This window comes from Muntiacus reevesi, chromosome 2, assembly GCF_963930625.1.
Source record: "Muntiacus reevesi chromosome 2, mMunRee1.1, whole genome shotgun sequence".
Classification (NCBI taxonomy): Eukaryota; Metazoa; Chordata; class Mammalia; order Artiodactyla; family Cervidae; genus Muntiacus; species Muntiacus reevesi.
The window spans coordinates 189520480-189532873 of record NC_089250.1 but is presented as its reverse complement, the minus strand read 5'-3'; the positions used below and the strand labels follow the sequence as shown (position 1 = coordinate 189532873).

General features: G+C 44.7%; 2 pseudogenes; one reads left to right on the top strand and one right to left on the bottom strand.

Annotated features, from left to right (window-relative positions):
* The first annotated feature begins 2104 nt into the window (after positions 1-2104).
* LOC136158485 (sorting nexin-15 pseudogene) lies at positions 2105-3620 on the top strand (annotated as a pseudogene).
* A 6431-nt stretch (positions 3621-10051) lies between these two features.
* On the bottom strand, positions 10052-11330 carry LOC136158484 (IQ calmodulin-binding motif-containing protein 1 pseudogene; annotated as a pseudogene).
* Between the last annotated feature and the right edge of the window lie 1064 nt (positions 11331-12394).

Genomic DNA, 12394 nt, shown 5'->3' with positions numbered 1-12394 from the left:
CAGAATCACCTGATGAAAAATTTAAAAGAAAATTCTACTTGCCAGGAAAATCTAATTCTGACATGTACATCCAGCTGAAGATCATCAATTTAGTCTGAGCGGGGGCACTTCTGATTTTATCGATTTGATGAGGTTTCAGTGAGTAGTTCTGGCTGATGAACTGGGGGTGTAACCGAGTAGGACCTTTGGGGGCCTTCCCAGGACAGACTACCCCCCACACCCAACCCATGTCCTCCAGCAGCCTGTTGTCTGTAGAAAACTTTGGCTTCCTAGGCCTTCCCCAAGCTCCAAAGAATAAATTTAATCAGAGAATTGAGAAAATGTAGAAATCAAGGAAAACAGTCAACCAAGACAATAATAATAGTTTAGCCATTAAACAAAGTCAAGGACTTTTAGTTCCTCCTCAAGGGCTACCAGTTATCTTTTAAGCCTTTTGCAGGTATTTCAACTCCCATTAAGTGGAAGAAGTTAACTGCTTGCTGACCACAAGCACATAGACCCCAACCCCAAGAAGGTTGATGATGTTGACTCCCCAGTTACCTCACCATCAACCAGTCAGAAGAATGTTCATGAGCTGATTATGTGTCCACAACCTCTCTCCTTTATCTTGAAAGCCATTGGGGAGTTTGGGTGTTTTGAGCACTAGCTACCTGGACTCCTTGCAATAAACACTGCACTTTCTTTCACCAAGACCCATTGTGAGTAGATCTTACTGCATGTGGGTAAGCAGATCCAAGTTTGATTTGGTAATAGAAAAAGCAGTAGACTCCTGCTTTTAATTAAATACTTTAAAAGGATCTTCTTTCCTCATCAAGAAATCTTTCTCAGTCCCTTCTGAGATTCTTGGTTATTCTTGGTGTAGTTTTCAACTGGGAATATCAGATATATAGATGTACAGTCTGCTTGGGAGTATGCAAAGACAGAGGTTTCCTTTCTTTGTATGAGGAGTTCCAGGCATTGTGGGGATGGCCAAACAGAACTGAATATCTGAAACAATCACTTTTATTTTTTAATATTTATTTATTTATTTGGCTGCATTGGGTTTTAGTTGCAGCACGCAGGATTGCTGATCTTTATTGCATGTGAACTCTTAGCTGCAGCATGTTGTATCTAGCTCCCCAACCAGAGATCCAACACCAACCCCCTGAATTGGGAGTGCAGAGATTTAGCCACTGGACCACCGGGGAAGTCCTTGAATCAGTCATTTTTAAACTTTTCTGTTGCTGTGTAGTTGCTCAGTCATGACCAACACTTCTGCGAACCCCTGGACTGTAGCCTTCCAGGCTCCTTGTCCACGGAGTTCCCCAGGCAAGAACCCTGGAATGGGTTGCCACTTCCCTCTCCAGGGGATCTTCCTGACCCAGGGAACGAACCCACATCTCCTGCACTGGTAGGCAGGTTCTTTATCGCTGAGCCACCAGGGAAGCCAATAGAGAGGGCTTCAGAGTCTCCTGAAGGGTTTACTGAAAGCCAGACTGCTGGATCCCACCCCCGAGAATTCCTAATCTGGTAGATCTAAGTTGGAGTCTCCAGAACCTGCATCTCTAACAAGATCCCAGGTGATGGTGCTGCTGCTACATTGGAGAACTCGTTGAGAAACTCTGACCTATTCCACCTGCTCAGGCCTGAGAGGGAGGTATTACGAAATACCAAAGGTGTTAATGACTACTCTATGGTGCCAAAGAGACCATAGAAGGAAAGCAGACTCCGAGTTGAATCCTAATTCTGCCACTTCCTGCCTGAAAACTCTGTGCAAATTATCTAACTCTCTGTACCTGGTTTTCTTGTTGGTAAAATATGGATGATAATACCTGCCTCACAAGATTCTGTCTGTAAAATAGTTGGCCTAAAGTAACATACAGGAGAGAGCATTTCTGCTGATGACCTTTCTCATAAGTAGTTTATAAATTTTTCACCACTCTTCTCAGTCCTGGCTGCATATTAGAGTCATCTGGGGACCTCTTGAGCCCCAAACACCAGCCCCAGGCGTGTTAATATAGTAGATGGGATGACACCATGGATGTTTTCACTTTCATTGGGGTATAATGGCTTCCCTGGTGGCTCAGACGGTAAAGAATCCGACTGCGGGAACTGGAGGGGCGGGGGCGGCGTGGAGGAGGCGGAGGCCGGCCATCAGCTCCGCTCCAATGTGTTCGCCATGTCCCGGCAGGCGAAAGACGACTTCCTGCGGCACTACACAGTCTCCGACCCCCGGACCCACCCCCAGGGCTACACTGAATACAAAGTGACGGCGCAGTTCATCTCAAAGAGGGACCCAGAGGATGTCAAAGAGGTGGTGGTCTGGAAGCGGTACAGTGACTTTCGAAAGCTGCATGGAGACCTGGCCTACACCCACCGCAACCTCTTCCGCCGCCTCGAGGAGTTCCCAGCCTTCCCCCGCGCCCAGGTGTTTGGCCGGTTTGAAGCCTCGGTGATTGAGGGGCGGCGAAAGGGGGCCGAGGACTTGCTTCGCTTCACTGTGCACATTCCCGCGCTCAACAATAGCCCCCAACTCAAGGAGTTCTTCCGGGGTGGGGAGGTGACACGGCCCTCCGAGGTGTCCAGAGACCTGCACATCCTTCCCCCGCCCCTGATTCCCACACCACCGCCTGACGAGCCCCGGGCCCAGCCGCGTGAGACTTGCTTGTCGCAGCCACTTCCAGCAGAGAGAAGGGGCCTTGAGGAGTTGGAGGTGCCAGCGGACCCGCCACCATCCAGCCCTGCTCAGGAGGCCTTGGATCTCCTCTTTAACTGTGGGAGCACCAAGGAGGCATCCAGTTCCCCTGCCCGAGGCCCCCTCACTGAGGCTGAGCTTGCCCTGTTTGACCCCTTCTCCAAGGAAGAAGGTGCAGGACCCAGTCCTACCCACATAGGGGAGCTGGCAGCGTTGGAGGCAGAATCTGGAAGACTGGACCAGGAACCCTGGGAGCCAGGTGGACAAACAGAGGAAGACGAAGAGGAAGGAGAGCCCGCCCCTGCCTATCTGAGCCAAGCCACAAAACTCATCACCCAGGCCCTACGGGACGAGAAGGCAGGCGCCTACCCTGCCGCTTTGCAGGGCTACCGGGATGGGGTGCACATCCTGCTCCAGGGAGTTCCTGGTGACCCATCACCTGCCCGCCAAGAGGGTGTGAAGAAGAAGGCGGCCGAGTACCTGAAGCGGGCAGAGGAAATCCTGCACCTGCATCTGCCCTAACTCCCACCCCGAGATGGGAGTGGACCTGTTCCCAGGACTCCGGCTCCAGCACTGCCAGCCACCCTCTTGTCTCCCTGGTGCCTGATCACCTGGTCCTATAACTGGCCATTTCTGTATGTAACTGGACCAAGAATGAGAAAAATAATGGATTCTCAGCTGCCTGACCACACCTGCCACCTTGGAATCAGGGACTCACATGTCTGAGCCTGCCTGTCTCTATCTTGATATGGGAGGCTGCAGCTCTGGTCCGTAAGCCATCTGTTATCCATCTAGAATCGGGGTCTGCAAACTACTGCCCACAGCTGGATATGCCCCACTGCCTTTTTTTTATAAGGCCCATGAACTAGAAGAGTTTTTACTTTTTTTTTAATAGTTGAAAAAATTCAAAATAATAATATTCTGTAACAGGTGAAAATTATAATGAAATTTAAGTGTCTAAAAAATAAAAGTTTATTGGAACACACACACACACACACAAAAAAAAAGAATCCGACTGCGATATGGGAGACCCAGGTTTGATCCCTGGGTCAGGAAGATCGCCTGGAGAAAAAAAGGGCACTCCATTTCAGTATTCCTGCCTGGAGAATTCCATGGACAGAGGCGTCTGGGGGGCTACAGTCCACAGGGTTGCAAAGAGTCAGACATGACTGAGTGACTTTCACTTTCACTTTCAAAATTGCTTTATAAGGCTGTGCTAATTTCTGCTGTACAAGAAAGCAAATCAGCTAAATATATATATATTCTCTCTTTCTTGGACCTCCCTTCCACCCGCCCCCATTCCCACCTATCTGGGTCATCACACAGCACTGAGATGAAATCCCTGTGCGATACAGGAGCTTCCCACTAGCTGTCTATTTTACACCTGGTTGTGTATTTATGTCAAGCTCCCAAGTGAGTCAGATAAACATCAAGAGTAGAGAACCCCTAACTTAGTAGTTAACAAACTAGTAGAAGACGAAACAATAGAAGGACCAGGTTTAGCTCCTCAGTGGAAGACATGATCCGTGTGAAATAGACCCATGATGCCTTGAGAGTATTCAGAGATACCTGGGTGTTCTCTGTGCTAACATTAACAAGAGTAAGCTCACTACCAGTCCCATTAATGAAGTCCTTCACAGCCCTCCGGAGAGGGCAAATTACTGTGCTAAGTGGGAATAAGTGCTCATCTGAGGCTTAATAATGGCATCCCCGGAAAGTTCACATTATTGTCATTATCTAATCAAGATCTTCTCCCTCTTAAAAGGAAAAGGAAAGGCTTCAACTCTTCTCCGAAGGTTATGCCAGTTTGGTTGGAAAGCCTGCTAGCTGATTTCTTGAAACTCCTCCTTATTTTTACTGGGTAAAAATAACTACTGGGTAGGTAAAACAAGACTGTCTTTCATGAAAGTGTTAACTTTTTGCAGATATATGCATTGAATTAAGAAAATTTTGTTAAAAAAAAAAAGAAAATTTCAGTTACCATTTTGATAAGTACTTTAAAAAATCATGAATGGCTCTGAAATTTAATCAAATGACTTATCGGTACCTATTGCAATACTCATATGGGCTTTTTTCATATGCTTTTTAAATGTGGTGTTGTGTTATAGTGAGATTTTTGTCAAGCTAAGCCATCTTTCCATGCTGGGATAGCCATTATTTGTTGGCTATATGTGTGCATGTGTTTTGTTTTTAAATACGGATACCACACTCAATGGGCTTTCCAGGTGGCGCTAGTGGTAAAGAACCCGCCTGCCAATGCAGGGGATGTAAGATACGCGGGTTTGATCACTGGGTTGGGAAGATCCCCTGTAGAAAGAAATGGCAACTAACTCCAGTATTCTCACCTGGAGAATCCCATGGACAGAGGAGCCTGGTGGGCTACAGTCCATGGAGTTGCAAAGAGTCGGACACAACTGAAACGATTTAGCATGTACACACAATGCTGAATGCTGAATTTAAACTAGAGTATTTCTTAATTATATATGAAGCATGCATATTTCTGTATAGCTAACAAGAATTTGTTGATAACTTCTTTGTAACTGAGAAGATTGTTTAAATCTGGGAAATGGATGCATGAACGAATAGCTAATCTGATGTAAAAATGGATGCCAGAATATTACCTGCAGTGCCTGTTATTGTAATCCCATCCCAAAAGACAGTACATTAGTTGGTAAGTCGTGTCCAACTCTTGTGACCCCCAAGGACTGTAGCCCACCAGGCTCCTCTGTCTGTGGCATTTCCCAGGCAAGATACTGGAGGGGGTTGCCATTTCCTTCTCCAGGGAATCTTCTCTACCCAGGGATCAGACTGGCGTCTCTTGCATTGCAGGTGAATCCTTGACTGCTGAGACACCAGGGAAGTGCATCTAAAAAGGTATATGAGACTGTAACTTCTGAGGGATCTTCATGGAGGACAAAAGGACTGTCTGAAACCTAGCCTTAGGGACTTCCCTGTGGTCTAGTGCTTAAGACACCGCACTCCCAGGGCAGGGGGCTTGGGTTTGATCCCCGGTCAGGGATTTAAGCTGAAGGAGGAAATGGCAACCCACTCTAGTATTCTTGCCTGGAGAACCCCATGGACAGAGGAGCCTGGCAGGCTACGGTCTATGGGGTCGCAGAGTTAGACACGCCTGGGCAACTGAGCACACACACACAGGGAACTAAGATCACACGTGCTGTACAAGGCGGCGAAAAATACAAAAGAAACAAAAACCCAAACCTAGCCCTTTACGTTATCTTCTAAGAGTATTAGATTCAATAAATAGTCTAACAAGTCGTGTTCACAGTAGATTTTAGATTGTATCTAAATAAAATGTCATCTCAAATAGAGAGACATATTAATATTTTGCATATCTAACACATTACTTTTTTTTTTTTTTGCAACTGCAGCAGCAAAAACTCGCCATGTTTGAGCCTCATAACTGGAGGATAAGGCTACCAAAAAGCATGCTGCAAAAACCTTTTCACATTCGCTACCGGGATTCCCTCATCCTCACCAGCCTGGGATTCGTGACTTTGGCTCTGGGAATTGCTATCACAATCGGAGCTTTTAACAATGTGGTTGTCCTCCTTGGGATGATGCTTGATTTTCTGGGTGTCCTTCTTGGTATTTCTGGGGGTATAAACATGTACACCACGTACTCGTGCTTCCAGAACTCCTTAGGAGCACGAGAGGCAGCTGAGAACATTCATCTCGTGTGCTGTCAGGTTCTACATCAAAAGCCTGAACTCTTGGCCAGCACCTGCTTGTAATCTCATATTTAACCTGAATATCTCTAGGACTCCAATTTTGTTTTATGCACCATTTTCAAACTTGAAATAAAATTCTGAAAGCTACCGTGAAAGAGATTTTCAATGTCCCTTCTTACTTTTTTTTTTTCCTCTTAATTTGACCATGCCAACACATTGGATTTGCTATAGAAGTTCATGACTGTTGACTTCTGATCTCTGGTGAAAGAAGGGAATGTAGGAGTACAGGTGATGATGTTAAACCTTTCCATATAGAAGAGATACTGACACGAACTTCTACTGTAGAATTCAGTCTTTCCACTCATCCACAAAGACTTGTGACCTCTGTTTTGGGCCCCTGAATCTTGGCCTCAAACTGCCCAGCTCTCCAGAGATGGACCTGGAGTCTGTACTGTGATCTGTTAGGCTCAAGCCTCAGTTCTCATGTGGATCCAATGATTTGGAATGGAAATATACTGCCTGCAACCCACGTTCCTGTCTGAGCCACCAGCGAAGCTTAAGAGGTGGGTGCTAGTTGTGAAGAACCTGCCTGCCAATGCGGGAGATGTAGAAGATGTGGGTTCAATCCCCAGGTTGGGTAGATCCCCTGGAGGAGGAAGCAGCAACCCACTCCAGTGTTCTTGCCTGGAGAATCCCATGGACAGAGAAGCCTGGTGGGCTACAGTCCACGGGGTCACAAAGAGTTGGACACAACTGAATCGACTTAGCACACAACCCATGTTCCCATCATAACTGTCAGCCAACACCAATTGTCTTGTTGGGTCTTCTAGTTCTTCACTCACAGCTGACGTCATTCACAGTGTGGCACATGGGTCCCTAGTTCCCTGACCAGGGATCGAACTTGCACTCCCTGCACTGGACCACAGAGACTTAACCACCAAACGGCCCGGGAAGTCCCCCCTCTGCCTTTGAGCTGGCTATTTCCTCCTAATGAAATGCACATTCTTCAAAACTCGTGCCATCTCATGGTAGCACACCTCCCCTGCCCGGGGCTGTCCTCTTACGGTCCACCTGTCCAGGGGCCAACATCGTATTCCTCATCCCTCATCAGTCGTGGAGAACTTCTCCAGTCCTACCGTTTTGTTCTCATTCCTATTATTCTTGAGGACAGGGATGACCCACCAGCACAAAAGCTGCTTGGTTCTTGTTGGAATTTAAAAAAATAACTTGATTGCAGGGACTTGCCTGGTGGCCCAGTGGTTAAGAATCCATCCTACTACAGCAGGGGGTGTGGGTTCGCTGGTTGGGGAACTAAGATCTCACATGCCTCTTGGCCAAAAAACTAGAACATAAACAACAGAAGCCATGTTGTAAGAAACTCAATAAAGATTTTACAAGGGACTTCCCTGGTGATCCAGGGGTTAGGACTCCTTGCTCCCAGTGTGGGGGGCCTGGGCTTGATGACCCAACGAAGCCAAATAAATAAGTGATTTTTTCTAAAAAGACTTCACAGATGGTCCACATTAAAAAAAAATCTTTTTTTATTAACAAATTTTATTGAAGTATAGTTGATTTACAATGTTAATTTCTATTCTATAGCAAAGTGACTCAGTTATACACATATATTCTTTCCCATTATAGTTATCACAGGACTTTTTGAACTTTTTATTTTATATTGGAGTATACAAACTTAAACAAACTTTGGTGCTCAGTCGTGTCCGACTCTTTGTGACCCAATGGACTGTAGCCTACCAAGCTCCTCTGTACATGGCGTTTTCCAGGCAAGAGTACTGGATAGGGTTGCCATTTCTTCCTCCAGGGGATCTTCCCAACCCAGGGATCGAACCCGGGTCTCCAGCATTGCAGACAGACGCTTTACCGTCCGAGCCACCAGGGAAGCCCCATATTGGAGTGTAGCCGATTAACAAATGTTATAATAGTTTCAGGTGGACAGCAAAGGAACTCAGCCATACATATACATGTATCCATTCTCCCCTCCCATCCAGGCTGTCACATAACACCGAGCAGACCTCCCTGTGCTACGCAGTAGGACCTTGTTGGTTATCCATTGTAAATATGGCAGAATGTACATATCTGTTCCACCCATCGTCCCCCCCTGGCAAACGCAATTTCCTTCTCTGAGTCTGTGAGTCTGTGCCTGTAAATAAGTTCATTTGTTTCATTTCTTTTTAGATTCTACTCATAAGCAGTGTCATAAAATATTTCTCCTACTCTTTCTGACTTACTTCACTCCATAAGACAATTTCTAGGTCCATCTATGTTGCTGCAAATGACATTATTTCATTGTTTTAATAGCTGAGTAATATTCCATTGTATATATGTACCATATCTTCTCTATATTCCTCTGTCAACGGCCATTTAGGTTGCTTCTGTGACTTGGTTATTGTAACCAGCACTGCAATGAACATTGGGGTGCATGCATCCTTTTGGATCACGTTTTTCTCCAGATATATGCCCAGGAGTGGGGCTGCAGGATCATATGGTAGCCCTACTTTTAGTTTTTTAAGGAATCTCCATACTGTTCTCCATAGAGACGGCACCAATTTACACTCCCACCAACAGTGTAGGAAGATTCCTTTTTCTCCACACCCTCCCCAGCATTTATTATTTGTAAACCTTTTGATGATGGCCCTTCTGACCAGAGTGAGGTGTTATCTCATCATACTTTTGATTCCCATTTCTCTAATAATCAGCAGTGTGGAGCATTTTTTCATGTGCCTGTTGGCCATGTTTATGCTTCTTTGGAGAAATGTCTATTTAGATCTGTGCATTTTATTATTATTATTTTTTTATATTGAGCTGCATGAACAGTTTGTATATTTTGGAAATTAATCCCTTATTGGCTGCATCCTTTGCAAATATTTCCTCCCATTCTGTAGGTTATCTTTTTGTTTGTTTTATGATTTCCTTTGCTGGGCAAAATCTTTTAAGTCCCATTTATTTATTTTTGTTTTTAAACCCATGCATTTCAAGTGTGCGGTTTAGTGGTTTCCAGTATATTCACCATTGTGCAATGATCAGTAACTGTAGAACATTTTCCTTGCCCCACCCTCTCCAACCTCATAACCTACTTCCTCCCAAACATGTGTGTGTGTGTGTGTGTGTGTGTGTGTGTGTGTGTGCACGTGCGTGCAAAGTCATGTCCAACTCTTTGCGACCCCATGGCCTATAACCCACCAGATAATCCACCAGGCTCCTCTGTCCATGGGATTCTCCAGGCAAAAATACTGGAGTGGGTTGCCATTTTCCTCTTCCCTTTCTCCCCGACATAGGCAGCTACTAACCTACTTTCTATCTCTACAGATTTGCCTGTTCTGGACATTTCATGCACATGTAGGTTTTTGCAGCTAGCTTCTTTCACTTAGCATGTTTCTAGGCTCACCCATGTGCACCTTGTATCAGTATTTCTTTTTTAAATTAAAAAAAAATTTTTTTTAATTTTTTATTATTTATTTTATTATTATTATTTTTTTTAGTACTTCATTTTTTTTTTTAGTTTCTTTTTTTTTTTTTTTATTAGTTGGAGGCTAATTACTTCACAACATTTCAGTGGGTTTTGTCATACATTGCTATAGTTTCATAATAAAAACCACACCAATTTGTATGTGTGGCCAAGGATGGAGGTGTGGAAAAAGAAAAGAATTGAAATTGAGGTAGAAAATAACTCTTTGCCTATTTCCTTCGAGTCTTGTTTGGAGAAGAACCTCTGGAAAACCATGAGTTAAGGATAACACTAGTCTACTAGCATGTCAGAGGTAGAACCAATATAATCTCTTTAAATATAGATATGTCATTCCTCCAGGTAACTCCTTTAAGGTGGTTTGGTTCCACCAATGAATAAAGTTCCTAATTCTACACTAAGTTCATCCTTTGGGACGTCAATATCATCTCCTGCTTCTTCCCCAAGCTTCTTCCACCAGGGTGCTTGTATATGTTTCAGGGTGGTGAGATGGGCCTGGGTTGGCTTTGGCTGCCACAGGCCTGGATCTACTTAGGAAGAGCTCAGGATCTTTTCCTTCTGCCTCCTTCAGACTTGGTGCTTTCATCAACTGTTCAATGCTGGTGCTGATCTGAGCCATCAGCGCCTCCCTGTGCTATTGAGCTCTCTCTTCTAGAGCCCTGCCCATGAAGTAGTGTTGCAGTTGTTTTTGTGGTTGGGAATGGAGCTCCTTGCTGGTCACATCTGATATCTGAGAACCGGGATGTCTTCTGATATAGTCATCCACTTGTTGTTTCAGTTCAATTCTGCGTGCATCAGTGAGTTCTCTGAGTCGAGGCCAAGGAGCAAATAGTTTCTTTTTCTTACGGCATTTTGCCAGGAATTAAAGAGTTGCTCTCTGAAGTATGACAGCTGCTTTATATTCCGTAAGAGATGGCCTCTGTTGGCGAAAATTTTTCCTTTCCCTGTACCCTTTCCAATGTTTCTGGATAATCAGTGCTGATTTCTCTTCTATTTCCCGGTTATGTTTTTCCACCTGACCTGGATGAACTATTTCAAGCATACTCAGCCGAATTTCTCAGGAAAGTCTCATGGCTCTCTCCCTTTGAATTTGCAGCTGTAATCTGTGGTCCTCTTCTTCTGTCTACTTAGCTTCATTAACATCTTTATTCGTTTAGATCTGAAACTCCTCTGCAAAGTAATCACAGCAGATGGAAGCTTCTTCAATCTCTTTCTAGTCTGGAAACCCTTCCAATAAACTTGAATCAAGCAAGCTGCTTTATGTTGTTTCTGGTCTTTTACTTCCTGATAGGCCTTAGGGCTTAAAAGACCAATGAGCTGTCTAAGTTCTTGACTAAACTCTGTCCCAGGTTCTTGTTTATTTAGTAGACTTCTAAGTCTTTTGCAGCAGGCACTCAGTCTCAGTAAAATCAAAATTTCCTGATGGGATTCAGCCATCAACAGTAGTAGCTTTGTAGCAGTACCTCTTATGACTGGACTAGGAGTTAATAAAAGTTTGAAAACAACTTCATCTAAAATTGAATGCAGTAGTACTTCATTTTTGGTTGCCAGATCATATTCCATTGCATGGAGAGACCATATTTTATTTCTTCATTCACTACTTGATGGGCAGCAGCTTGGTTTTGGGCTCTCTGTCTAGCCAAATGGCCTTTCTGCTACACTCCATTCTTCATCATCCACAACAGTACCCTGAATTCTCACTTTTAATCATTCCAACTTTTTAGGTTCTTTTTTTTTTACAAAAGTAATTAACTTCTTTATTGTGGCCACACTGGGTGGTCACTGCTGTGCGTGGGCTTTCTCTAGCTGTGGTGAGCGGAGGCTCCCCTCTGGTTGCGGAGCTCAGGCTCGAGGGCGCGTGAGCTCAGTGGTTGTGGCACACAGGCTTAGTTGCCCCTCAGCAGGTGGGATCTTCCCAGACCAGGGATCGAACCTGTGTCCCCTGCATTGGCAGCTGGATTCTTAACCACTGGACCACCAGGGACGTCCCTTTCAGGTCCTTCATGCTATTGTTCCCACTGGTGAGATTCTTTTCTCGTGAGACCACCAACACACAGACAAACACACACACACAAAACTCCCAATTTTCTCAATTTCCATGAATCCTCTAATGTCTTCATTTCTCCCCTCATCTGATTTAGACCCTGTATCCCACCATGATTGCTTCCTTTCAAATGTCTCCAGCTCTCCTTATCTCTCCCCCTCCACTCTCTCCTGCTTCTTAAAATACATGAAACGTGGTCAGTATAAGAATTTACTGGGACTTCCCTGGTGGTCCAGTGGCTAAGACTCTGAGCTCTCAGTGCAGGGAGCCCAGGTTCAAACCCTGGTCAGGTAACTAGATCCCACATGCCTCAACTAAGAATTTACATGCTGCAACGAAAGATCCTGTTGCAACTAAGGCCTGGTGCAGCCAAATAAATAAATAAAATAAGTAAACATATTAAAAAAAAAGAATTTACTTCTTAGATGGCTGTACTGAGGCAGTTAAACGTTATGCCTAAACTGACATATGTTGATCTAAAATCAAGTTCACCCACATCAGCTGGG